The 25,719-nt window shown below is 58.4% G+C and overlaps 2 pseudogenes; one reads left to right on the plus strand and one right to left on the minus strand.

Moving 5' to 3' along the window:
- The first annotated feature begins 165 nt into the window (after nucleotides 1-165).
- LOC142025266 (galactoside alpha-(1,2)-fucosyltransferase 2-like) lies at nucleotides 166-1,599 on the plus strand (annotated as a pseudogene).
- Nucleotides 1,600-2,992: 1,393 nt separating this feature from the next.
- On the minus strand, nucleotides 2,993-7,934 carry LOC142024447 (galactoside alpha-(1,2)-fucosyltransferase 2-like; annotated as a pseudogene).
- Nucleotides 7,935-25,719: the final 17,785 nt, after the last annotated feature.

The raw sequence follows: 25,719 nt of genomic DNA on the forward strand, positions 1-25,719 counted from the left end.
GCCAGCCCTTGTGCTCCATGTCTGCTTGTGGCCATCGGCAGCGTCTCCCCCTTCCTACACCTGAAGGGCTGCTCCCTCCTTGGGGACAGAGACTCCCCTCCCCACGTGCCCTGGGGCAGCTCCCAGCCACACGCTCCCATCCCAGCCCCCAACATAGCATGGGGCATGTCGGGGTCACTGGCCCCGCCCCAGAGCAGAACTCCATCAGGCAGGGACCAGAGGGGGGAATACGCCACCCTCTGTGCCCTGGCCAAACTCAGCGGGCACCAGGCCTACATCCCTGAGAGGCAACCAGCAGCTGGCGCCACCTTTTCATATCACCCTGCCCGTGGTCTCCTCTGCTGTGGTCTGGCTCACAACATGGAGGAATTACAGGCTCCACAACTGGATGTCAGAGGAGTATGGGCACATTGAGGTGAAATACAGCCGGTTCACAGGCTACCCCTGCTCCTGGACCTTCTACCACCACCTCAGGCAGGAGATCCTCCAGGAATTCTCCTTCCATGACCACGTCAAGGAGGAGGCCAACCAGTACCTGGCTGAGCAATGTCAGAATGTGACCTACGTGGGCATCCGTGTCCGGAGAGGGGACTACGTCCGGGTGATGCCCCAGGTCTGGAAGGGGGTGGTGGTGGACAAGGCCTACCTGGAGAAGGCCATGGGCTACTTCCGGGCCAAGTACCAGGAGCCGGTCTTTGTGGTGACAAGCAACAGGATGGATTGGTGCCGGGAGAACATTGACACCTCGTGGGGGGACGTGTATTTCTCAGGAGACGGGAAGGAGTCATTGCCAGGGAGGGATTTTGCTCTCCTGGCCCATTGTAACCACACAATCATGACCATCGGGACCTTCAACATCTGGGCTGGCCAGTGGGTCAGGCTGGAGCCCATCTATGTGATGTTCCCCAATTCCCCGTACCAGTGGTTCTTCAGGCCATCAGCCACCTTTCAGCCTGCCTCAACCCCAAGCTTACCGGGAATCAATCTCAAGCTTTCTCTACCGTTGAGTAGCATGTGGAGTCAGAAAAGATGGAGGCTTCCAACAGGACCTGCTGGGGTAGCAGGTCAGCCCCTGGCCAGGGGAGCAGCATTGTGGTGCTCAGGGTATATCAGAACAATTGTTGATCAGGTGCAAGAAGGGGGTCGAGGTGACCTGGCTTGGTCCTGCTGACCATCTTCCAACATTCCCCAGATGTGGCCACCTTGTTCCTAGTCTGAACTGTTGGAGCAGGTGGGTGGGGATCGGGATTAGCAACGAAGGTACAACAGCTATAGAAATATAGGGACGGTAGGTAGCAGTGTTTGTAAATCAGGAGTGAGGCACCGTAGAAAATGGATAAGGGAAGCAAAGGGACAGAAGGCAATATCTGTGGCCAACAGCGAACAAGGAGGGGTTTTGAAGGGAGATTAGGAACAAAAAGTTTCCCACCAATACTACTGGTCCATTTTCAATGGCTTTGATGGAATTCTCAATGCTGCAGAGAAGGTGGAATTTGTCAATAAATGTTTCTGGTCTGTGTCTGGGAAAAATAAATGGAGGAGGTTGTCACAGCAGGTGGTCATGCAGTGTGCTTTCTGTTCTGCTGCTGACTCAGGTAGAACAACAGCCACAAAAATGAGAATTTTAACCAGGCACCAGTGATATGCATTGAAGAGTTTGTAAAGAGCTGGCCAAGGCATTCATTGCTTTATTTCTGTTGCTTTTCCATAGTTTCAGGGGCTAGGGAACATCCAGAAGAAAGCTTATATTGTGCCAGGTTTAAAAATGGAGTGAGCTGGATAAATGTGACCTATCAGCCTGATGTCAATTGCAGAGAAGATAATGGGGCAGATGATGCAAGAATAGATTAATAAAAATTAAAGGCAGGTACCATAGTTCATCAGCATGGGATTCCGGCAATGGGACCCTGTGACACTAACTTGCTAGCCTCTTTTGCTGCGAGCCTGTGTTTGGTCAAGGCAGGTGACACATTTGTACCTGTCAGCAAGATGCTGAGCTGGGCCGCTGGTTGACAGGAACGTTAGGAAATAAGCAGGGGCCACATTTAATGGAGTGACAGCCAGGCCAGTGGTAGGTCTTACAATGCGGCTGTGCATGGAGACGCCCCAAAAGATGGAGGCGTGAGTTGGGGTGGGTCCCACCGGCATCCAGTCTCGGCCATGAACTTCTGAATTCAATGCTGCAGACTAAACAGTCACTCCTCGTGGAAGCAGTTCGAAGCCTGGGCATTACAGACAAGGGGCCTCGCGCTCCTGTCCAGCTTCCAGTGGCTGTGGGCAGGAGGGGGGGTGATAGCTGGCAGAGTCTCTTCCCACCTCCCTGCTCTGCCACCCCAGATTCAGTTGCCCCTGCTGCCCACAAGCCCTTGGGGTGCAGGGTTTGCCCTGCCCAGGCAGCTACGGGAAGGAGGTTGCTAGTGGTACGAAGCTGCTGAACTGGGTATCAGTCCCTAGGGGGTGGTACGTTTTCCCCCAGCTTGGGCTTCATGCCCCCCTCAGCCCTCCTGTCCCAGGAGAGACAGGGATCTAGTGTTCAGATGGGCTAGGGGAGGGGGCTGGGATCCAGGACTCCTGGGTTTTCTCCCAGGCTGGGGTTGAATCATGTCCCTGTGGGGGGAGGTGTTGGCTCTGGGGGGGAGGGCCTGGCTCTGGGGGGGAGGGGCTCTGGATGGTTGGACTGTGGGGAGGAGCAGCTGCCCCACTCAGAAGGGTGGTTTCATGAGTCCGGTAGTACTGGGGCTCATGAAGGCCCATGTGTTGCCCCTCAGTGCTGGTTTTACCACCCTGAACCATGCACACATTCAGCCCAGGTTGCAGCTCAGACACACCCAGCCGCAGAGCCACATGGCCTCTGCCCCACTCCCATTCCTCAGGCTGGGACAGACTCAGGAGTCCCGGCTGCCAGTTGTCCCACTGCCCTACGTTTTCAAAGGGTCATTTTCGCCCAGTGGAAGAGAACAGGGAGCCGCAGCAGCTTGGAGGAAGAATTTAATCACACCCAGGTGGATGTTTGCCAAACTCCTGGCTGCTCCACGTTGGCAGCAAGGTTTGTTGCAGGGATTGGGTCCAGGTTTAGAGTTACTGTGGTGTGGTCTATAGTGGCTGGTGAGAATTTGCTTAAGGTTGGCGGGCTGTCTGTAGGCGAGATCAGGCCTTCCTCCCAAGAGCTGAGAGAGTGAAGGATCGTTGGCCAAGATGGGTTGTAGATCACTGCTGATGCTCTGGAGAGGCTTTAGCTGGGTGCTGTACGTGATGGCCAGTGGTGTTCTCTTCTTTTCCTTGTTGGGCCTGTTTTGTAGCATCTATCACAGCAAGACATTTTTCAATCAGCAAATCCAAATAGGTTGCCGTCAAGAGTTTTAAAAGAGCTGCCCGAGGAGCAAGCTTTAACCGTTCAATTTCAGGATGTCCCCACTTGGTGACCCATAGAAAGTTGGCAGATTCAAGATCATCTTGGCTCCTCCACCCCCATACTTGACCAGGGTCCACACTGATGCCCCCCCAAACTCCCTAGCACTGGCACCTCTAGCTGGGGGCTGACCCACTGTTCCAGGGGATTCTGCTGGTGGCCTGTGGGCTGCATTCTTTCTGCCCTTATGTCTTCTGCAGCAGTGGTGAGAGATCAGCTTCAATCCCGATCCACTCGGGCAGGAAGGCGGCCTCGGGCTTGAAGAGTTTGAGGAAGGGGGAGTCAGGGAGAGTGTAGTTGGCCAAGTAAATAGTCTCCCCCCCGGTCAGGTAGCCAGCCCAGATGCCGAAGGTCCCGACGGTCATGATTGTGTGGTTGCAATGGGCCAGGAGAGCGAAATCCCTCCCCGGCGACGACTCCTTCCCGTCCCCCGAGAAATACACGTCCCCCAGCGAGGTGTCAATGTTCTCCCGGCACCAATCCATCCCGTTGCTGGTCACCACGAAGACCGGCTCTTGGTACTTGGCCCGGAAGTAGCCCATGGCCTTCTCCAGGTAGGCCTTGTCCGCCACCACCCCCTTCCAGACCTGGGGCATCACCCGGACGTAGTCCCCTCTCCGGACATGGACGCCCACGTAGGTCACGTTCTGACGCTGCCCTCGCAGCCCAGCCAGGTACTGGTTGGCCTCCTGCTTGACGTGGTCATGGAAGGAGAATTCCCGGAGGATCTCCTGCCTGAGGTGGTGGTAGAAGGTCCAGGAGCAGGGGTAGCCCGTGAGCCGGACGTATTTCCCCTCGATGTGCCTGTACTCCTCCGACATCCAGTCGTGGAGCCCGTAATTCCTCCATGGGATGTGCTGGAGCACGTCCTGGGAGATCACGGGCAGGGTGATGCGGAAGAGCGGCGCCAGCTGCTGATGCATTTCTGGGAGGATGTAGGCCTGGCGCCCGTTGAGCTTGGCCAGGGCGTAGAGGGTGGCGTATTCCCCCATCTGGTTCCCCAGGCGCCCGACGGAGTTCACAGTCCACGTGCCCCGCCCTGCGGTGGGCGCTGCGGTGGGGGGTGGGACATGGCTTGAGGCTGGCAGGCGCTTCAGTGTCCCCAGGAAGTGGCGGTTCCACTCCAGGGTGAGGAACTGGCTCCTCAGGTGGAAGAACATGGAGAGGCTCATGATGGCCAGCAGGTAGAGGACAAGCTGGAGGGACGCCCGGAAGGGAACTGTCATGGCTGCCAGCGGCGGTGCAGGAAGGGGTCCCAGCCTGGGGAGAGAAGGCACGAGGGTGGTGAATGGAGGGGGATGGGGGAGGGGATCCCTTTGCTGAACTGAGCTGCCCCCCAGGAGGCTCCAGCTCCAGCCCTGTTTCATCTGAGGGGAGCAGAGAGATGAGGTTTCAGTGGGTCAAAGCCCACATCCCCCTGGCCCCCAGTCGGCCCCTTTAGCCACGAGACAGTCTGGGGCCAGGAGAGACCAGTCAGAGCAGTAGAGTCCTCCCCTGGTCCTGCCGGTGCCCCTCGCTCCTGCCCTGCAGCCCACTGCTAGCCCAGCCTGGGCTCCTCCCAAGAGACCTGGGGGTGCAGGCTGGGGAGAGGATGGAGCCCTGGGTCGGGGGGCACCATTTCAGCAGGAAAGGGGGGGCGAGTGGCTGGAATTCCCCCCTCCTGGTTTCCCAGGTGGAGCCCCGAGCTACGCCCCCCATGAGTGTGATGGGGTAGCTGCCCCTGCAGTGTGTTTACATTAAGGTACGAAGGGCTGGGGGTTAAATGGATGGGCTGGAAGCCTGCAAAGGAGGAGACCTTTTGCCTGTGGATGGAGGGAGGAAAACCACTGAGGCCTCTGCTCCGGTTCATGCAGAAATGGGAGGGGTTCCAGCAGGGCTGGCTGGGGGACAAGGACAGGCCAATAGGCAGGGGAGACACGGTGGAGCATTGCAGACATTGTGGAGGGCGTGGAAGGAAAGTCAGGGAGAGATGATTGCTCAGTCCCGGCTTCGCCTCGGGTGGGTGACTGAGCAATAGCTGCTTTGAAATGTTGCACGCCAGCGGGGAGCCATGGGGAGGCTGGTTTCTGTTCTTGGTGGGAGAAGAGGCAGGGTTAGGAAAGCACCGGGGATGGTTTGGGTGCATTGATGCCTCTGATCCTTTGGGGCTGCAGCTACACCCAGCCAGTTTCCAAACACAGCACAGAAACTGTCCCCCCCAGAGGCCATCAGCACGTCGATGGCTGTTGCTGTGACTTGGGTTATCACCTGGCATCCCCCACCTTCTCAGCACTGTTCAGGAACTGGCTAAGAAGTGTGTAGAAGAGTGTGTGTGTAGAACTGGCCAATGGCGACAAAGTGTGTAGAAGTGGGATGCTGAGCATACACATTCAGCATGTAATTATTCAGCAAAAGATGACTGTCTCGCAGATGGCACTACAACTTTTACTTGATTAAGGACTAGGCACTTGGATCTGCCAACTTTCTTTCCAGGGAAAGAGCTGCCCAGAGCTCCTGAGGTGATTGATTTTCCTGTCCTGCCTGCAGAGGCCCTGGGAGACCTCAAATGTCTCCATTTTCCCCCAATTTTAACATGGGGTGTTTTCTTGGCATTGCGTTTGAAATGTTCTTCTACCTGTAGACTATTACCCCTTCCTACTTCTTCATGTAGGAACCAATGATACAGCCAAGAACAACTTTGATGAGATCGTGGCAGACTACATAACCCTTGGGATTTCGGCATGAGGCTCTGGATAATTGTCGGTTTCCTTGGAGCCCCAGCTCCGGGAGCCATGGGATAGGGAATTATTTGTGCCTCCCTTCGTAAAGGAAAGTGAAGGTTCTGGTCCGCAGCTGCGAAAAGCAATCCCAAGGCAGGGGGCTCAGAAAGCAGAAGGAAAACACCCCAGATCTATTATTTTTGTAAAAGCTCATGAGTTTAAAGTCAATCTCTGGGCACCTGTGACCGGGACACCTGGGTTCCCTCTCAGCTGCCAGAGGGCAGCAGGGTCTAGTGGTTAGAACACTGGGGGCAGGGTTCCTGGAAGCTGGGCATGGGGGCAGCCACTCAAGGGAGAGTCACGGGCCACCCAGCTGGTGAGCAGAGTGCCCTCCTGGCAGCGGGTGTTTCTACTGGTGGTGCACATCCGCACAGACCCTGCTGAAAATTTTATTCTGCACTTGGATGGAAAATCATATCGGGAGCCCAGGTGGGAGCCAGGCAAGGCTGGCTCGTGGCTTTGGATGGTGTGGAACAGACCGGCTGGTTTAAGGTGAGCGTCTCATCTACTATCCCTAGGGCGGTAACATCCCTACAGGTCGGTGCATATTCACGGGGAAGGAGGGCGGGGCCGCCCGAGCAGGGCGCTCGCAGTTGTCAGAGCTCTGGTCCCACCCTGGTGAACTGCAGCGAAGCGAGGGAGTCTGCCCGCGTGTCTGCCCCAAACAGGTATTTCAATTGTTGCATTCCAGTTGTGCACAAAGAGTGCACACACACGAGCCTGTTAAACCTCCCCGGCCCCGCCCGGGCCTGGCCACCGGCGGGGATACTGGGTCAGTGCTACGGCGGCTGGGGGCTCGCGTCTATTTCTGCCTCCCCTGGAATTCCCGGCTTGGTTCCGGCACTCCTGGCTGCTCCCGGGCCTGGAGAGGTCGGGGTGTCCGGAGCCCCTGGGATTGGGGTAGGGGCTCCTCCCTGCAGCGCTGAAATGGCGCTCCTGTGGGTGGCCAGGCTGAGGCGGGGCTGGGCAAAAGCGGGGGGGGCAGTTCCTTATTCAGCCTTGTGTCAGATCAGGGAACAAGCAAGCAGGGCCGATGCCCCTGAGCCGCACAAGTCGCAGGCGTCTGGTGTGGGGGGGAGTGTGACACGCTCCTGGAGAGGGGCTGAGCCCGCCCCCCACCCACTAGGCCCCACTCTCCTCCCAGAGCCAAGCGAGAACCCAGAAATCTGGGCTCCTAGTCCCCACCGTCACTGTCACCATTAGTCCTCACATCCCTCCCAGAAGTGGGGAGAGACCCTGGGGGGGGTCAAGGCTCCCAGCCCCCACCCGGTTGAACCACTGCACCCACCACCCCACTCCCGCTATGGATCTGTTTGCAGCTTGCTTGCTCTTACCCCCCCACCCCCACCCCCACCCATGGGACTGTACCACCTGGGCCGGGGTGGGGCAGCGTAAGACGGAACAAACAGAAGTCAAAAGTGCCCCCCCCCCAGCTACTCCTTCCCTTCCAGTAACCCTTTGCCAGCCGCTGGCAGAGAAACACAAACTATCTTGGCTGGGGGCCGGGAGCCTGGCCTCCTGGGTTCTCTCCCTGGCCATCAGAGGGGAGTGATGTCTAGTGGTTAGACCAAGAGGTGCTGGAAGCCCGAACTCCTGGGTTCTTTTCCTTCTCTCACTGGGCCCAGCTCACTTCCTTGTTCCAACCACCGAACCCAGAGAAACCCCATTCCGTGAGGGGGCTCGGGACTATCCCCCCCCTAAGCCCTGCACCCCCTGTCCCAGCCTCCCCACTGCCCCCAGCCCAGACCCGGGCTCCCACCTTCCATGGCCCCCCCAGGCCCGGACGCACCTCTCAGCAGGACAGATCCAGTCCTGGACAGCCAACAGCCTCCACTGCTTGGAGCAGCTGGGCTCAGGTCCTGCCCAGGTGGGTGGGAGGGGACATGCGCCTGCCTGGGAGGTGGTGACAGTGATGAATTTCTGCCTGCCTTTGCCTGTCTGACACCTGGCCTTTGCTCTTCACAGGCCTGGCAGCTCAGCGCTCCAGTATGTCTCCTGGCAGCTCCTGGCTCCAGCAGCCCCAGGTCTGGCAGCTCATGGGTCTGCTGTGTCTCATCCCAGCAGGTCCCAGCTCTGGCACTTCCAGGCCTGGCAGCACATGGCCCCAGCTCCTGGCTGCCTCATGCCCTGGGACTGTTGGGGCCAGCCGGGGAGAGCGCCCCTAGGGAGCCCCCAGCGCTGGGCGGAGCAAGGGGAGTGGGATGGAGCTGCTGTGACCCCCAGGCTGGGTCTCTCTCTCCTTAATACTGTGTCCTGCTGCCCAGTGATAACAAAGCTCTAATGGCCGGACTGTGTCAGACTGAGCTGCTGGTCCACTGCCACCCCTGGCTGCTCAGGGTGAGGCTGGAGTATCCTGGAGCGGAGCCAGCCCCACGCTTAACCCTGCTCTGGGTTCCAGGCACCTGCAGTGAGTGCGGTGGGGGATCAGCGGGGGCGTGAGCTCCTGGCGGGCAGGGCTGGGTCCATCCCAGCCCTGGCGGGGGCTGCGGGTCCACAGCAAGGGGCATTGGGAGGGCTGGGAAAACCCAGGGTTGGGCTTGCAGGGGCTGTGGGTCAGGAGCGAGGGGCACCAGCAGCTGGCAGAAGTGTGGGGTGAAGCCTTCTGGGAGTGTCTTGCAGTGCATTGTGGGTAAAATGTCTGCCCGTGGGATGCTGGGGGCCGGTTCCCATCCTGCTGCTTTCCCCGTCCCCAGCCCCAGCTGTTGCCCGTCGTCCTTGGGCCTTGTTTTATGAACTACTCCAGGTCTGCGCAGCTCCTCCCACCGGCCCTGTCTCAGCCTGGAAGGCAGTGCCCACTGCACCCCATCCCAGTGCTGGGGGCATAACACAGAGCAGCCGCTCACCCTGCGGCATTGGCAGAGCCAGGGACCCGTGGCAGGGAGCCCCCTGGGGGTGGAGCCAGGAGGGCATTCGGGGCTCCCCAGGGGCCCAAGGGATGAGCAAGGCTTGGTGGGGGCCCAGCATGTCAGAGGGCATCCAGGGTACAGGGGGCAGCTCCTGCCAGACCCCTGGGGGGGTGAAACTCCTGGGTCTGTGCTCTGGGTACACCCAGCCCCGAGTGAGAGAGGGGTGGGACGGGATAGATCGAGAGAGCTGGGGGACACATGGAGGGAGGGAGGGATAAAGTAGTCACCAAAAGCATCACACCAGTAGATCCCAGACTCTTCAGCAGCTTCTATACCTCGGTGAGGGCCCATCCGTATGCAGGTGAGAGGCTCCGTAATAAACCTATTCCACAAATCCACCCAGCTTCTGCCAGCCCCCAAAGGGACCAGCCACATCCCCAGGTCAACATAGGCTCAGTTCTTACCCCGACGAGCACAGGCTGGGCCAGTGCGTTATCCTCACACACCTACACGGTTATTAATGAAGGACAGAGCAGGGCAAGAGAGAAAAACGCTTGCCGTGGTTAAAATTATGGAGTCGGAGTTGGAGTCGGTCCCAGAAGGCAGAGGGGCCGAGGGCCTAACCCCCGGGAATGAGTGACCCGCAAGAAGTCTGGCACACTGAAGGGAATCGTGGGGTGCAGAGGGCATCGGCCCGTGAGCCTGAAACCCTGCTCAACAACTCCGCTGTGAAGCAGCAGCACCTGGAAACTGAATCGAGATTAAAGGAGCTGGACAAGGCAGCCTGAATGTGCAATGGCAGAGCTGAGGGTTAAGGAAACTCCTGCAGGAGCGAGCCCAGATCGGGGCGGGGAACCCTGGACTGCATGGAGCTCTGAACCGAGGGGTCTGCCACAGCTCAGGGAGGGAAGGAGCGATTCCAACCCATCGTCTACTAGTGGCCAAGACAGACCTGCGAAGAGTTTTCCAGGCCTGGGCCGAGGAAGGTCCCTGTGTGTCTGTGCAGGAAAGCAGCTCGTCTACTGGGAACGGCAAGTTGTCTGTGGGAGAAGCTGCTTCACCTTCTGGGTGTGTGTCTGAGACCAGCCGGGGGAGTGGGACAAAGGAGAGAGTGTCTCCGACTGGCTGTCTGTGTTGAACAGCAGCAGCAGCCTGGGGAGAGAGCAGAGCCTGCATTTGGAAAAGGTGCCAATGAGGGAACTAGTCCATTGTCTGCAGAAGATTCCCCCAGCCTGGGGTGGCTGGAGAAAGAACCCTGAAAGAGCATTCCAGGTGTGACTCTGAATCCAGCCATGTGGGTGGAACAGAGGGAATGGCTCTGGGATGGGCAGTGGCATCCCTGATAAGGACGCTGGTCCTTGATGCAAGGAAAGTGCCTCTGCTTCTGGGGAAGCTGGTTCTTCGCCTGAGCCTAGGGTGGCTGAGAGTGGTGGTGAGATCCCAGAGCTGGTTCTGAGTGCAGCTGAAGCCCAGAAGGAGTTTCTTGTGGCTAAGGGGAGCAGGGCCCCTGTCAAGCCGATGGAGGTTGATTGTTGCTTGAGGAACTGCTGAAGAAGAGACTCCTCGTGGAAGTTTCCCGGAGCAGACTGTGGTAACTGCCGGGGATGGGAGCAAGGGAAACAAGAGTGAGCAGGGAAGTCGCTTGTCCGTAGAAAGCAGCAGTTTGTTTGGGGAGAAATTTGTCTCAGTTCCTGAGGGCCAGGACCTGCCTGAGTGTGAGCCCACTGGCTGTGCTCTGCACGGGTCCGGTGCAGACAGTGTCAAGGTGGCTCAGGAGCTGGATGTTGGTGCAGGTAAAGGGAAAGCTGTAAGGGAGTGTGAGCAGCCCTGTGATAACCAAGTGACTGGGTGTGACCAGCATGCTGGGAGTGGGGTCCTGAGCCAGGTCGCTGTGGTAAGCGGCTTTCAGGTTGAGAGAGAAGATTGTGCGGCTGAGTACGTGGAGTGGAACAGCTGCACAGTCAGTCTCTAGGATGCAGGAGAGGGGCAGCAATTCCCCACCTCCAGATGCTGGAAACATTTGTAGTCTGGTGATGGACCCCACTTCTGATTCCATGGGGGGAGCAGAAGTTGGAGGTGGAAGGACACAGGAGCTGTGGGCCTGGTGGGCCAGTAAGGGGTACCAGGGATTCCTTCATGTGGATTCTGCGTCTGAGACTCACAAAGCAGCTTTCCAAAAGCAGGAGGAGGAGGAGGAGGAGGAGCAGGAGGAGGAGAAGGAGGAGGAGGAGGAGGAGGTCTTCCTGAGGTTCAGCAAAGGCCTAGCTCTTGCTAGAAGGGAGGGCACACCCAGAGAGATCAGATTTCCACCCCACAGGACAAGGGCAAAGATTAGAACTTGATGATGCAAAAAAAGGCCTCACCCACTTAGCCCCAGAAAGACAAATTCCCAAGGATGTTACACAAAGGGTGTGGTACACCTAAGAGCAATGTAAACGTACAGTTGCGATGGGTTTGTTCTTGTTGCTCACGGCAATCTCTGTAACCAATGGGTGCTGCTGCCAAAAGCTCTGGAATTGTACCATGCACTGAGTGTTTGGAAAGAACTATGTGACGTGTTGACATTGATGTAGAAACACGAATTGTACGTTGAAGGAGTTTGTAGTTCTGAAATGTCACCGCTGTTCCCTGTAACTAGTCCGGCAACCTCTCATGAGAAGGACCATTCCAAACCTGTGTGATATGGAAGGGGAAACTGAGGCACACAATCATTTTGGGGGTGCAGCTAAATGCCAAGGGTGGAAGCATTTGTACCTTCATTTACTGGGCGTGCTGGAGCAGCTGTATGGCCTGGGGGGCAGATGGGGCAGGGCCCAGACCAGAGAGGAACTGTTCCATCTGCTGGTGCTGGAGCAGCTGTATGGGCTCTGCCTGCCCGACTTGAGAACGTGGCTGATGGACCAGAGGCCGAAGCAGGGAGACAAACAAACCCCCGGGAACCAACGGGACTTTCCCAGCTGCATCACATGAAAGGGGCCAATTCCAGGCTCCCGACATGGGGCCTCCCTCTGCAGGATTACGAGGTGGAGGTGGTACACGTCAAGGGGAGCACCGTGGGTACAGCCGGTGCCCTGACACGCGGGCAGGGCCCTGAACTTCCCCAGTCACTGGCTGAGTGACCCCGCTCAGTTCGGTCTGGAAGGGGGAGAGATGTGATGGAGTGGGGGATACATGTGTGTACCTGTGTGACTCACAGAGGGTGCGGTCCACCTGCTGAGGGTAACCTAGGTGACCAGGTGACACCCCTGCACTGCAGACAAAGGGGGGAGGTGGAGCCTGAAGGTTTTGAATTGGAAGTGGGAGTTGGGAAGCAGTTAGGCTGGGTTGGGAGAGAGAGAGACAAAGGAGGGGGCAAGGCCCCAGCTCCAAGGGTCCTCTGGGCCTCCTCTCCCCAGCATGGATTGGCATGACCATCTCTGCTGGCTGCACTGACTCTCTGTACGACGCTGCACCCTGTCGGCTAATAGACCCGCTGGTCTGCTGAGTGAGAAGAATCAGAAAGGGAGCTGAGTTAATCTGTATCCGCAAAAACAACAAGAAGTCCTGGGGCACCTGAGAGGCTAACCGATATTTTGGAGCATCGGCTTCCGTGGATGCATCGGCTGAAGTGGGACTTTGCCCACGAAAGCTGATGCTCTAAAATATCTGTTCATCTATAAGGTGCCCCAGGACTGCTTGTTTTTGTTGCTGCTGAGTGAGAGTCACTCCTGCCTGCAGACGGGCTGCGGAGCTTGGGGACCCCTGAACCCCATCACAGGAGGTGACCACACCTCCCACTGGGATCTGTAGCACAGAAACATTTCTCACGTGGGACCGAGCCAACATCTGCAACTCCACAAACACACCGGACACAGAGACACAAGCCACACAAACAGATTCAGAGAATCACCTGCTTTCATTAGACACCACCCTTGGCACAACTTAGCACAGCGGTTACAGAAATGGTTTCATACTTGTAAAAATCCACTCACAGATGGGCAGATGGGGGTTGGGATGGATGGCGAGATGGGGTTCCCCAAGAAGTACAGCCCAACCACAGCCAGAAGTGACTCTCACTCAGCGATGGAGAGCTGCGTCAGTCTGTACTCCAGCAAAACAAAGCAGCAGAAACATAGCACTTTAAAGACTGACAAAATGATATATTCGGTGAGGAGCTTTCGTGGGACAGACCCACTTCTTCAGATCGATTTCATTTCTGGTGCAGACTGACGTTTGTAAGTACAGAGGACAAAAAAGGAAAAAAAATGGCAATAAAAACTGACAAATCAAATAGGATTGAAGGAAGGGGGTGTGATGGGGTTCAGCAGTCCCCATGTACTGCACCCCGGCCGCAGGCAGGGGTGACTCTCACTCAGCAGGTAGAACAGGAAGTTTATTAGGCAACAGAGGCCCAGTTTCTTACAGAAGCATCAGTACAGCCGGCAGAGACAGTCATTCCAACCCGTCCTGGGGAGAGGAGCCCGAGGGCGCCCCTCTGGGGTGTAGCTTCCCCCCTCGCCAGGCTGGCTGCCTTCCAGCTCCCTCTTCCCCCAGCTTCCAACTGCTGCCCCCAGAATCAAACCCAGCTCGGCTCCTCCCTCCTCTTTGTTCAGGGCAGAGGTGTCACCTGCCAGCCTAGGTTATAGCCCCAGGGCCATCCTCAGCCGCTGGGAGCTGCTCTGCTTGTCCCACACACATCCAGCCTGAGTCTCACACTTACACTCCCCCGACTCCATCACAGGGGGTGAGGGGTAAGGGTTGTTAGGGCAGCAGTCCTTGTGATGGGTGAGGTAGTTGCTGTCTCTGTTCATACCACGTGTTAATGTGTCGAATTTGAATTTGTGCTCTAACTCACAAATCTCTTGCTCTCATCTGCTGCTAAATTCTTTGTATTCCAGGACACAGAGTCTCAGGGCTTGAACAGAATGGCCCACGTCATGGGAGTGTTCACTCACCAGTTCATGTGTATTGAGTTTCTTAGTGTCTGCTCTGTATCCATTTATTCTTTGGTGGAGGTTTTGCCTAGTCTCGCCAGTGTACTTAGTGTCAGGGCATTGTTGGAACATAATAGCATATATAATGTTGCCAGAAGTGCACAAGAATGTGCCTTTGATCTTGTAACTAACATGGTTAGGTCCAGTGACAGTATCCCCAGAATAACTATGTGGACAAAAGTATCGGAGGGGGAGCCGTGTTCGTCAGGGTCTGTAACAGCAACGAAGGGTCCTGTGGCACCTTACAGACTAACAGAAAAGTTTTGAGCATGAGCTTTCGTGAGCACAGACTCACTTCATCAGATGCTGGTCTTAGAAATCTTCAGGGCCAGGTTGCAATAAGCCAGAGCAAGGGTGGGGATAACAAGGTTAGCTCAGTCAGGAAGGGTGAGGCTTACTATCAGCAGTTGATCTGGAGGTGTGAACACCAACGGAGGGGAAGCTGCTTTTGTATTTAGACATCCATTCACAGTCTTTGTTTAAGCCTGAGCTGAGGGCGTTGCATTTGCAGATGAATTGTAGCTCAGAAATTTCTCTTTGGAGTCTGGTCCTGAAATTTCTTTGCTGTAGGATAGCTACTTTTAAGTCTGCTACTGTGTGGCCTGGGAGATTGAAGTGCTCTCCTATGGGTTTTTGTATATTGCCATTTCTGATATCTGATTTGTGTGCGTTTATTCTTTTCCGTAGAGACTGTCCAGTTTGCCTGATGTATATAGCAGAGGGGCATTGCTGGCACATGATGGCATAAATTATATTGGTAGATGTGCAGCTGAATGAACCCACGATGGTGTGGCTGATCTGGTTAGTTCCTGTAATGGTGTTGCTGGTGTAGATATATGGGCAGAGCTGGCAACGAGGTTTGTTGCATGGATGGGTCCCTGAGTTAGAGTGACTGTGGTGCGGTGTATAGTTGCTGGTTAGGATTTGCTTCAGGTTGGCAGGTTGTCTGTGGGCAAGGACTGGTCTGCCTCCCAAGGCCTGTGAAAGTGGGGGATCATTGTCCAGGATGGGTTGTAAATCCCTGATGATGCGCTGTAGAGGTTTTAGCTGAGGAGTGTAGGTGATGGCTAGTGGCGTTCTGTTGGTTTCTCTCTTGGGCTTGTCCTGTAGTAAGAGGCTTCGTGGCACACATGTGGCTCTGTTGATCTGTTTTTTCACCTCCTCAGGTGGGTACTGCAGTTTCGAGAATGCTTGATAGAGATCCTGTAGGTGTTTGTCTCTGTCGGAGGGGTTGGAGCAAATGTGGTTATACCTTAGTGCTTGGCTGTAGACAATGGATCGTGTGGTGTGTCTGGGATGGAAGCTGGAGGCGTGAAGGTAGGCGTAGCGGTCAGTGGGTTTATGGTACAGGGTGGTATTGATGTGGCCATCATGTATTAGCACCGTGGAGTCCAGGAAGTGGATTTCCTGTGTGGACTGTTTCAGGCTGAGGTTGATGTTGGGGTGAAAGTTGTTGACGTCCCGGTGGAATTCCTCCACAGTCTCCTTCCCATGGGTCCAGATGATGAAGATGTCATCAATGTAGCGTAAGTAGAGACGGGGTGTTAGTGGACGAGAGCTAAGGAAGCGCTGTTCCAGGTCAGCCATGAAAATATTGGCATATTGAGGGGCCATGCGGGTACCCATAGCTGTGCCGCTGATTTGAAGGTATAGATCTTCACCAAATCTGAAATAGTTGTGTGTGAGGATAAAGTTACAGAGCTCAGCCATCAGATGTGCTGTAGCATCATCAGGGATACTGTTCCAGACAGCATTTATTCCATCTTTGTGTGGGATATTGGTACAGAGAGCCTCTACATCCATGGTGGCTAGGATAGTGTTTTCTGGTAGGTCATCAATGTATTGCAGTTTTCTCAGGAAGTCAGTGGTGTCTCAGAGATAGCTGGGAGTGCTGGTGGCTTAGGGTCTGAGGAGAGAGTCCACATAACCAGACAGTCCTTCAGTGAGAATGCCAATGCCCAAGATGATGGAGCGTCCAGGATTTCCAGGTTTGTGGATCTTGGGTAGTAGGTACAATAGCCCCGGACAGGGCTCTAGAGGTGTATTGGTCTAAATCTGTTCTTGTGTTTGTGTAGGGAGTGTCCTGAGCAGATGCTGTAGTTTCTTAGCGTATTCCTCGGTGGGATCTGAGGAAAGTAGCCTGTAAAATCTGGTATTGGAGAGTTGTCTGGAAGCCTCCTTGTGGTAGTCAGACCTGTTCATGACGACAGTAGCTCCTCCTTTATCTGCCTCTTTGATTATAATGTCAGGGTTGTTTCTGAGGCTGTGGATGGCATTGCGTTCTGCATGACTGAGGTTGTGAGGCAAACGATGCTGTCTCTCCACAATTTCTGCCTGTGCGTGTTGGCGGAAGCACAGGTCTATTTATAGGTCCAGACTGTTATTTCTACCCTCAGGAGGAGTCCACATGGAGTTATTCTTCTTGTGCTGCTGGAAGGGAGTCTGTGTAATGGTGTGCTGGTCAGTGTTGTGTTGAAAGTAACAGAGAGAAAGCCGGGCTGGTCTATATACTATCAAAACAAAAAGCAGTAAAGTAGCACTTTAAAGACTAACAAAAAGTTAATGTTAATTCTGTTAATGACGTAAGAGTTTGCATCTTATTGAAGAAGAATTTCCAGTCTGCTTTGGAAAGAGAAACTGCTGAACTCTCTTTCATATTCAAAGTTGGCACATTCACACGTGGTTTGAACCAGGATGGGAATTTTCTGAGTCACTGTAGGGGCTTGTCTGCATACTTGGCTTAATCTAATTCTACTTCCCTACCCCACCCCCGCCCGTCTGCTCTCTGATTTGCTCACCTTGATAATTTTTTTCTGATTTGTCAACTTTGATTACTGTTTTTGGTTCTCTGTGCCTTAAATGTTGAGTCTGTTCTGGTCTGGCTCTGGGGTGAAGAAGTGGGTTTCTCCCACGAAAGCTCATCACCTAATAAATTATTTTGTTAGTCTTTAAATTGCTACTTGACTGCTTTTTTGTGATGTGAACAAAGTTGGCAGTAGGGTTTGTTGCAAGGAAACGTTCCAGGATTCATATGGCTGTGGTGTCGCCTGTGTGATGGGGTTCTGGGGTCCCCCAAGCTCTGCACCCTGTCTGCAGGCAGGAGAGTCTCTCACTCAGCAGGAAAACAGCAGGTTTATTAGCCGACAGGACACAGCATCGTACAGAGGAGTCAGTACAGCAGGCAGAGACAGCCAGTCCAATCCATGTTGGGGAGAGGAGGCCCCAAGGGGCCCCCAGAGCTGGGGCCTTGCCCCCTCCTTTTTTTTCTCTCTCTCTCCCAGCCCAGACTAACTGCTTCCAACTCCCAGTTCCAATTCAAACCCCTCAGGCTCCACCTCCTCCTTTGTCTGCAGCACAAAGGTGTTACCTGGTCATCAGGGTTACCCTCAGCAGGAGCCCCCCACCCTCTGTGAGCCACACACACACACACACACACAGGTATCCCCCACTCCATCACAGCCTGTGATTGCTTAGGTTAGGAGGTTGTCTGTAGGAAAGGACAGGCCTGTCACCTAGGGCCTGCTGGAGTGTGGCACCCTGATGCAGAACAGGTTGTAGATTTTTAATGCTGCGTTGCAGGGGTTGGAGTTGGGGGCTATAGGTGATGACAAGTTGTGTTCTATGTTTGATCTTCTTGGGCCTATGTTGGAGTAGCTGGTTTCTGGGTATTCGTCTGGCCCTGTCGCTTTGGTTTTTTTATGTCTCCTGGTGGGTAATTCAGTTTTGTGAATGCTTGGTGGAGGTCTTGTGCTTTTCGGTCTCTGCCAGTAGGGTCAGAGCAGATGCTGCCTGTAAATGATGGATTGGATTGTGTGGTGTGCGCTGGATGGAGGCTGGAGGCATGGAGGTGAGCGCAGCAGTCAGCGGGTCTCCAGTAGAGGGTGTGTCGATGGGGCCGTCAGCGATTTGTACTGTGGTATCCAGGAAAAGGATCTCTCGTGTGGAATAGTCAAGGCTGAGATTGATGGTGGGGTGCAGGTTGTTGAAATCTCTGTGGAATCCTTCCCGAGTCTCTTTTCCGTGGGTCCAAATGATAAAGCTGTCATTGACGTAGCATAAGTAGAGGAGGGGTGTCAGGGGAGGAGCGCTAAGGAATTGTTGTTCTAAGTTGGCCATAAAAATGTGAGCGTCCTCTGGAGCCATGCAGGTCCCCCAGCAGTGCCACTAATCTGGAGGTATAAATGGTCCCCAAATAGGAAAAAATTGTGGGCGAGAACAAAGTTAGAGAGCTCAGCCACCAGATGGGCTGTGGTAAGGTCAGGCGTGGTACTCCCGATCGCTCATCCTCCATCCTCATGTGCACTATTGGTGTCGAGAGCCCCTGTATGCAGGGGCGCCAGGATGGAATCGCCAGGAAGGTTTCCGATGGTTTGTAAGTTCCTCAGGAAGTCAGTGGTACCTCGGAGATGGCTGGGAGAGCTGGTGAGGCAGGGTGCGGAGGGAGTCGACATAGGTGGGCAGCCGGGTAGTAAAGGTGCCAACCCCTGCAATGACAGGGCGCCCTGGGTTTCCAGGTTTGTGGATTTTAGGCAGTAAATGGTTGGGGCCCAGATGGTGCCTCTGGGTGAATTTGGCCTCCCTAGAGGCTGGGAGTCCTTCAAGTAACCGATGTCCTTTCTTTCGGAACTCCCAAGTGGGATCAGCGGAGAGAAGGCTGCAAAATAGGGCACTGGAGGGGTGTCCGGCTGTCTCCTGTTCCCGATCTGACTGACTTATGATGCACCTGCTTTGTCAGCCGGCCTGACTATAAAGCCCCAGTTCTTTCTGAGGCTCCGGGCGGCGCAGCGCTCAGCACCGCTGAGATTGTATTTCATGTGGAGCTCTTTGCATAAAATGTCGGGCTGGGGAAGCCTTTATATTGTGTAGGGAGGAGTAGGTGGAGCGGGGGGGGGGAGGAGGGCTGGACAGACGGACGGTGGGGATGGGTGGAAGCCGTGTAGCAGGAGGATGGAGGGACGGACGGACGGACAGGGGTGGGGGTGACTCACGCTCGCTGCCTAACAAGGGGGCAGAGGAACCCCCACTCAAAGCCCTGGAAAGAGGCACCGGGGCGCGCCGGGCCGGCCCCGCTTTGTGCCTCCCGGCGGCCGGATCGCTCACAGCCCGGGCCTGGGTGGGGGAGAACCGGGCTGGAGGCTTCGGGCAGATCCCAGCTCCGCCTGGAGGGGCTGGACCGGGCCTGGCCGGGTCCTGCGCCTTCGGCCGAAGCTGCCCGGAAGCCCCCGGCTGCGCACGGGGCGTTTCCTCGGCGTTGCCTTTGCCTCCTTCTTCGGGCTGTCGGCGATTCAGGCCCCGTCGGGCTGTCGGCGAGCTGTAGCAAAGGGCCCGCCCCCTACGCACGAGGGAGAGGCGGCGTCGCGACTCTCGGGAGCTCGGCGTGATAATCGCCGCGTTCCTCGGAGCTCCAGCTCCGGGAGTCGCGGGATGGGGGCGCCTGGGCTCCGGGAGCAGGGAGGGTCCAGCCCGAGGCGGCGGGGGGCTCGGGAGGCCGACGCGGGACGCCCCGACTCGCTCCGCTTTGTACAGCCTGGGGAGCGGCTCCCGCCTGCCGGAGGGGAGTGGGGCCTAGTGGTGAGAGCCCGGGGCGGGGGGTTCCCGTTCCCGGGAGCCCAGCGCTGGCGGCCGGCGGATGAGCGGGGCCCCGCCCGGCAGCGGGTGGTTCCTGCGGGCGGTGCCCGGCCCCAGCAGCGCCGCCCCCGCGGGTTTGGTGCGGGGTCCCCGCGGCAGCTTCCACGGCCGCCTCCGGGTCCCCGCCGGGCTCGAACTCGGGGGCGCCTGGGGACTCCCCGTAGCCCGAGCCCCGGGGCGGGCGGGGAATTGGATGGTTCAGATACGGAGACTCCTCAGTCGGGCCGCGGGGGCGGGCGGAGACCTCAGGAGAACGAGGCTGCGCACAGGACGGGACGGGGCTGCGGGCTGGACCGGACCGGACCGGACTCCTGAGCCCGGGGGGAGGCTGGACCGGACCAGACCGGACCGGAGCCCCGGGCCCCTGCGGGCTGTGCTCCGAGCTCGGGCGGCCGATGGCCCCGCTGCGATTTTCTACCCCGGGGCGGAGTTCGGCTCTGGGCGCCGAGGCCCGGGAACACGAGCCCCGCTGGGGACGCTCCCTCCTGCGCCCGGCCCTGGTGGTCTAAGGCTCCATCCCGGGGGGGGACGCGGGGTGTGGGACACCCCCAGGCCGTGCGCCTGCCCCTCCCCCACCCCCTGCCCAAGCCCCGCCTCTTCGCGCCTGGCCCCGCCCCCTCCCAGCAGCGCCCCTCCCCCGCGCTCTGCAATGGGGGGTGACTGGGGCCGGCCGGCGCTGGGTCCCTGCGCTTCGCACAAGCCCGGAGGCTGGCGAGTGGGGGCCGGGCCGGGCCCGGTCTGGTCCGGTCCGGTCCAGCCCTGCTGCGGGCTCAAGGGTCCGCCTGGTCCCCGGGCTCTCCCGCTCTTCCCCCGCGGGCAGACAGCCGAGCGGGGACACCCGCCAGGGCACCGGCCCCCGCCGGCTCCCCTAGGCAGCTCCCATGCGAGCCGGCGCTCCCCGAGACGCCCCGGCCCCTTGCGCCGCGCTCAGCGGGTCCCGGGTTCGCGTCCCGGGCGCAGGGTGTCCCCGGGAGCCCAAGACCCCAGTGCCCGGCCCGGAGGGCTCCAACCCAGGCTCCGGCGGCGCGTTGGGCGGGCTCGGGCCTGAACTGACCCCAGGGCCCGCAGCTCCGCGGCCCCGCCCGGTCAAGGCTTCCCTGGAGAGCGGAGAAAAATTCTGCCGAGCCGGCGCCTCGGTCCTCGCTCTGCGGAGGAGGCTGGCACGGGGAGGGGCGCCCGGCTGAGAGAGGGCGGCGGGGACCGGCCGCACCCCTCTACCTGGCTGGGACCCAGGCCCGGGCCGCCCGTCTCCCCCTCTCAAGGTAACCGGCCCCGCCCCAGGTCCCCTCGAGGTGTCCTTGGGGCGCTGGGGGGCGGGTCTGGGAGTCGGGGTGCCCTGCAGAGACCGGCTCCGCCCGCTGCCCCCCGGGCCGGAAGCGGCTCGTACTCTCCTGCAAGGCGGCCGCCGCCCGAGCCCGGCCCGCTCCTGCGCCCCGTACCTGGCCGGTACACCAGGGCGCTGTCTGCGGCGGGCCGGGCAGCTGGCTCAGCGGCTGAGGGTGCCGGTGGGCAGAGCAGCCCCACGCCCGAGGGCAGGGCCGGGGGAGGTGTGTGAGCAGGAGGCTAAGACCTCGCTGGGCGGGCGGGGCGCGCTGCAGGGTTGGGCGCAAACGGGAGAAATGACGCCCCCCGCCCCCCGCCCCCGGCTGGAGGGGCCGAGAATCTCCCCCAGGCCAGCACTGTGGGGGCTTTGACACATGCGGCGCCCTGGGCTGCCAGCGCTGAGTGCCCCGTGCGGCGGGCAGGGAAGGAAGCACCTGCCCACCAGGCTGGGGGTGAGCCGCGTGGGCCCCCCGGGGCTGGTTCTCCGCGCAGCTCCGGGCGCAGGACGCAGCCACGGAGGGGAAAAGGGCCCAGCAGGGCGGGCAAGGGCGGACAGGCCGTCGGCTGCGCTCACGGGGCCCGGACACCCCGGCCCGGGCGCTGGCTGAGCGCGGGGCCGACCGAGGGATCCCGGCCGGGCGCGTCCGGCCATCCGGGCGTGGGGGGATTCAGCCTCCGCGCTAGGCGCCGCGCCCGGCGGGGGAAGGGAAATCCCGGGGGCTCAGGCGGGGGAGCGGGCACGTGGCCGGAGCCCCCCGGGAGAGGGAGAAGCAGCGGGGAGCTCCGGTACCTCCCCCGGGGCCCGATCGCCGGCCAGAGCGAACCCACCGCCAGTGCCGGGCTCAGACACGCCGCGTCACGGGGGGTCCCCAGGCCCGGCCCCCTCCTCCCGCCCCGCCCCGCCCCACAGCCCGGCTCCCACTGGCACCGGCCAGGCCCCACCCCCCGCCTCCGCCCTGTTTCCGGGGAACGGGGGGGTCACCTGAGGCCATCACCGCGAAACGCCCCTCCCCGCCGCGCGCCGGGCCTGGGGAAACTGAGGCACCCGCGGGGGGAGGGGTCACTGCCGGGCATCAGGGAACACCCGCAGCCGAACCCGGGGCCTGGCCCCCGCACCCCCCCGGGCCGGGCTTGGACCCCCCCACCCCCCCGGGCCGGGCCTGGCCATGCCGCCGCTGGGGTCACAGGACCCGGGTCCTCCGCGGGCGGGGAACGGCTCTTTCAGAAACTCCACTCCAGGCAGCCGGGTCTGGGCTGCGCCTCCGGGAGACGGACCCATCGCCCCCGCCCGGCTCCGCTGCCTGCACGGGGCGCCCCTGGGCAAGGTGGGGAGGGAGGGCTCTGGAGTCCCAGAAGGGGCGGAGCCTCGGGCCGAAGGGGCAGGGCTGGGGCCGAAGGGGCGGGGCTGGGGCAGCCAGCTGTCAGCGCCTCCCGGGGTGTGGGGCTCTGGCTGCCACCGCTGGGAGCCCCGGGGCAGCTGCCCGCCCCCCCAGGGGTCTGTCTAGGGCTTTCCCTGCTCTCGTCTCACCTGGTCACTGCTAATTCCTCCCCCTGCAGCAACTCCGCCCCCCCCGCAGGTGTCCTCCCACTGCCCCAGAGCCCGTCTGTGCCTCCTACACGCCCCAGGGGGCAAAGGGCGCAGCTGCCCCTGGGCCTGGTGATGTCCAAAGAGATCGGGATCCCGGCCCTTTAAATCGGCCCCTCGGCCCCACAACCCCAAGGGGCCTAGAAGCCGGGAGTTACTGCCCGAGCTCTGCCAGCCTCTCCCCTGTGCCCCTGCCCTGGCGGTGCACCCAGGGCTGCTCAGAGGCGCCTCTCCCCTGCGCCCCTGCAGGCAGCTTAGGTAGACCCCAACCTTCACTTCCCTACTCCCACCCCTCTCCATTCCCTCCATCACCCCAGCTGCCTCTCCCTCTCCAGGGCACCTTAGGGGACCCATGAGGCGGTATCACCAGCCTTACCGCTGCGCTGCTGGTGGTGCTGCTGCCTGCAGAGCTGGGGGCCTGGCCAGCAGCCGCTGCTCTCCTGCCACCCAGCTCGGAGCACAGAAGGCAGGGTGGTAATACTGACCCCCAATAACCTTGTGACACCCACCTCGCAGCTCCCCTTTAGGCTGGGCCCCGGGGGGCTTCTAAGGGTTTCCATACATGTGCAGAATAAATGTTGTTACACACACTGAGGCCTGGGCAGACGGGCACCACCAATAGAAACATCTGCTGCTGGCTGGGGGCTCTGCTCATCCACTGGGCGGCCACTGCATCCCTCCTGGGCGGCTGCCAGGTAACACTGGCTGGGACTTCCACCTCATAGGTGCTGGGATCCCCCGGGGGAGGGGAGTGGATCTCCTGGGCACAGCCCCACAGCTGAGTGCCCACTGCCCCAGGAATAACCCTCGCCCGCCCCAACGGCTGTGAGCTAGGCGCCATCCGAGCCAGCCTGCTGCTGGCACAAGCTGGGCCCCGCTGCCCCCTCCTGCTCACATCCCAGCACCAGGCGTCGGACAGTCACCCTTGTGTTGGGGCGTCTCTGGGTCCCACTGCAGCCACTGCCTGTCGCTCCCCCCGGGGCCACCACACAGCCTTGGGGCTGTGTCACCTGACCGGCTGCAGGGGGCTCAGTCCAGGTCCCCTCGGCTGGGGCCACCCTGGGCCCAGGCAAACAAAGCTGGAGCCTGACGAGGCCTCTGCTGCTGCAGCTCCTGCCCTGGGGACGGGGTGTTGGTTATAAACCCAGGCCAGGCAATGAGCAGGGCCAAAGAGCTGTCAGGCTGCTCCCTGCTCCGGCATCTGTGGGCAGGAGGTGAAGCCAAGAGACCACAAAATACGCCCCCATTGGCTTCTGCTGAGCAGCTTCCCCAGGTCAGAGATTCCCTGGCCCTGGGGTGTAGCTGCCACCACCTGAGTGAGACCCCCCCGTGGGAATCCAGGCAGACCCGCTGGGGAGGGATGTCTCCCTGTGGGGTAACCCCAACTCTGGCCCCCCCTCAGGAGAGAGCTGGAAAACAAAGGGGCAGAAATTAATCTGCAATTTGATCTCTCACTGCCGGTCGGGCCTGGATACGCCCAGGCCCTTCTCTGGGCCTGGAATCTGAGGAGTGATTTATTAACAAACCAACCCACGTGGGGGACAAGGCAGGCTTGGGTGTGAGGTGTTACAGATCAGGCAGGTTAAAGCGCAGAGAGTCACTGCCCTGGGGTTCAGTGAAATGACAGTCCCCAGGGGCAGCAAAACACCCTGGGGCACCTTGTAGAGTAACAGATATTTTGCCCGTGAAAGCTGATGCTCCAAAATAGCTGATTAGTAGCAGCGAGAAAGCTGCGCTCGTCTGTATACGACCTAATTCTTGACCCCCTCCCTCCCCCATCCCCACCCCTCTGCTCTCTGGTTTGCTCACCTTGATCTTTTTTTTTTCTTTTTTTCTGATATATCAACCTTGATTACTGTTTTTGGTTCTCTGTGCCTCAAATATTGAGTCTGTTCTGGTCCGGCTCTGGGCTGACGAAATGGGCCTGTCCCATGAAAGCTCCTCACCTAATAAATTACGTTGTTAGTCTTTAAAGTGCTACTGGGCTGCTTTTTTGTTCCAAAATAGCCGTTAGTTTATAAGGTGCCCCAGGACTTCTTATTGTTTTTGAAAATACAGACTAACTCAGGGACCCCTCTGACAGCATCCAGGGGGTACCTCAGCCAGCCTGAGACCTCCCGTACCAAACCCCAAATAAGAAAATAACCTGATCACATCTGGCTGAACATTTCCCTTCTACTTACATATCTGTGTGCCCAGATGGCCCTGGGCCCTGAATATTTACTGAATTCCTTCGGCCTGCTCAAGATTAAACAGCTCGGCCTCTCTCTGCTCCGACCACCCAAAAGACCATTGGAGTTGAGGGTTTTATTCTCTTTATACTTTGAATGTTAGGCTTAAGAATGTAGCCATGTAAGGTAACACCAACACATTGAATAGTTTATTGCTCTTGTTAAGTTCTTTAATTGACTATATGTCTCTGTTTTAGAATTGAGTGAGTTTAGTGGGTAAACAGGCAGAGCTTGGTGTTATGTCTGTATCAATAAGATGACAGGATGATGGTGAAGGCTGACGCCTTACCTGTTTGATTTATAATGCCTTTTTGCCCTGCTTTCCCCAGAGAGTCCTTGTAAGAATTGTTCAGCTGTGCCAGTGTTGTGTGTGGGCCCAGATAAAGGTGTGAAGGTTATCCCAGAGCCAGATGGCCAAGGAAGGAGGGGCGAAGCGTGGGCGGAGGCACATTTAACGGTGTTGGAGAAGGGCCATCAGTGCACAGCCCTGGTCAAGAAGTGATCGGAGGGGCAGATTGGCGACTCTAAGCATGGCAGAGGCCCCCCCAAGGACAGTCCACACAGGATGGGCCTTTGGGAGATGTTTTGAGGCCAGTAGTTGGCATCTTTCAGTCTGCACAGACTATGGATCGCGCCCTTTAAAGTTTCAATTGAGGACTTCATTTACAGCGTCTATTGTGACTATAACGACCCACACGAGAGTGACAGTCCTTGCTGCATCTCTTGCAGATGTCGTGGGTGTCTGGCAAGTCCCTATTGTGCTTTCTGTGCGCTCGCTTCTCCTCTGCTAGCTGTCTGATCCTCATCTCGCCCTTCTGAAGGCCCTTGTGTAACCCCTGCCTCCATCTGCTGCGGTCGTCTGCTAGTTCTTCCCAGTTGTCCAGCTCGATGTCCCTCTCTGAGGTCTCTCTTGCAGACATCTTTGTAACGCAGCTGGGGGCGTCCTGGAGGTCTTTTGCCAGAGG

This window comes from Carettochelys insculpta, chromosome 22, assembly GCF_033958435.1.
Source record: "Carettochelys insculpta isolate YL-2023 chromosome 22, ASM3395843v1, whole genome shotgun sequence".
In the NCBI taxonomy this organism is placed as follows: domain Eukaryota; kingdom Metazoa; phylum Chordata; order Testudines; family Carettochelyidae; genus Carettochelys; species Carettochelys insculpta.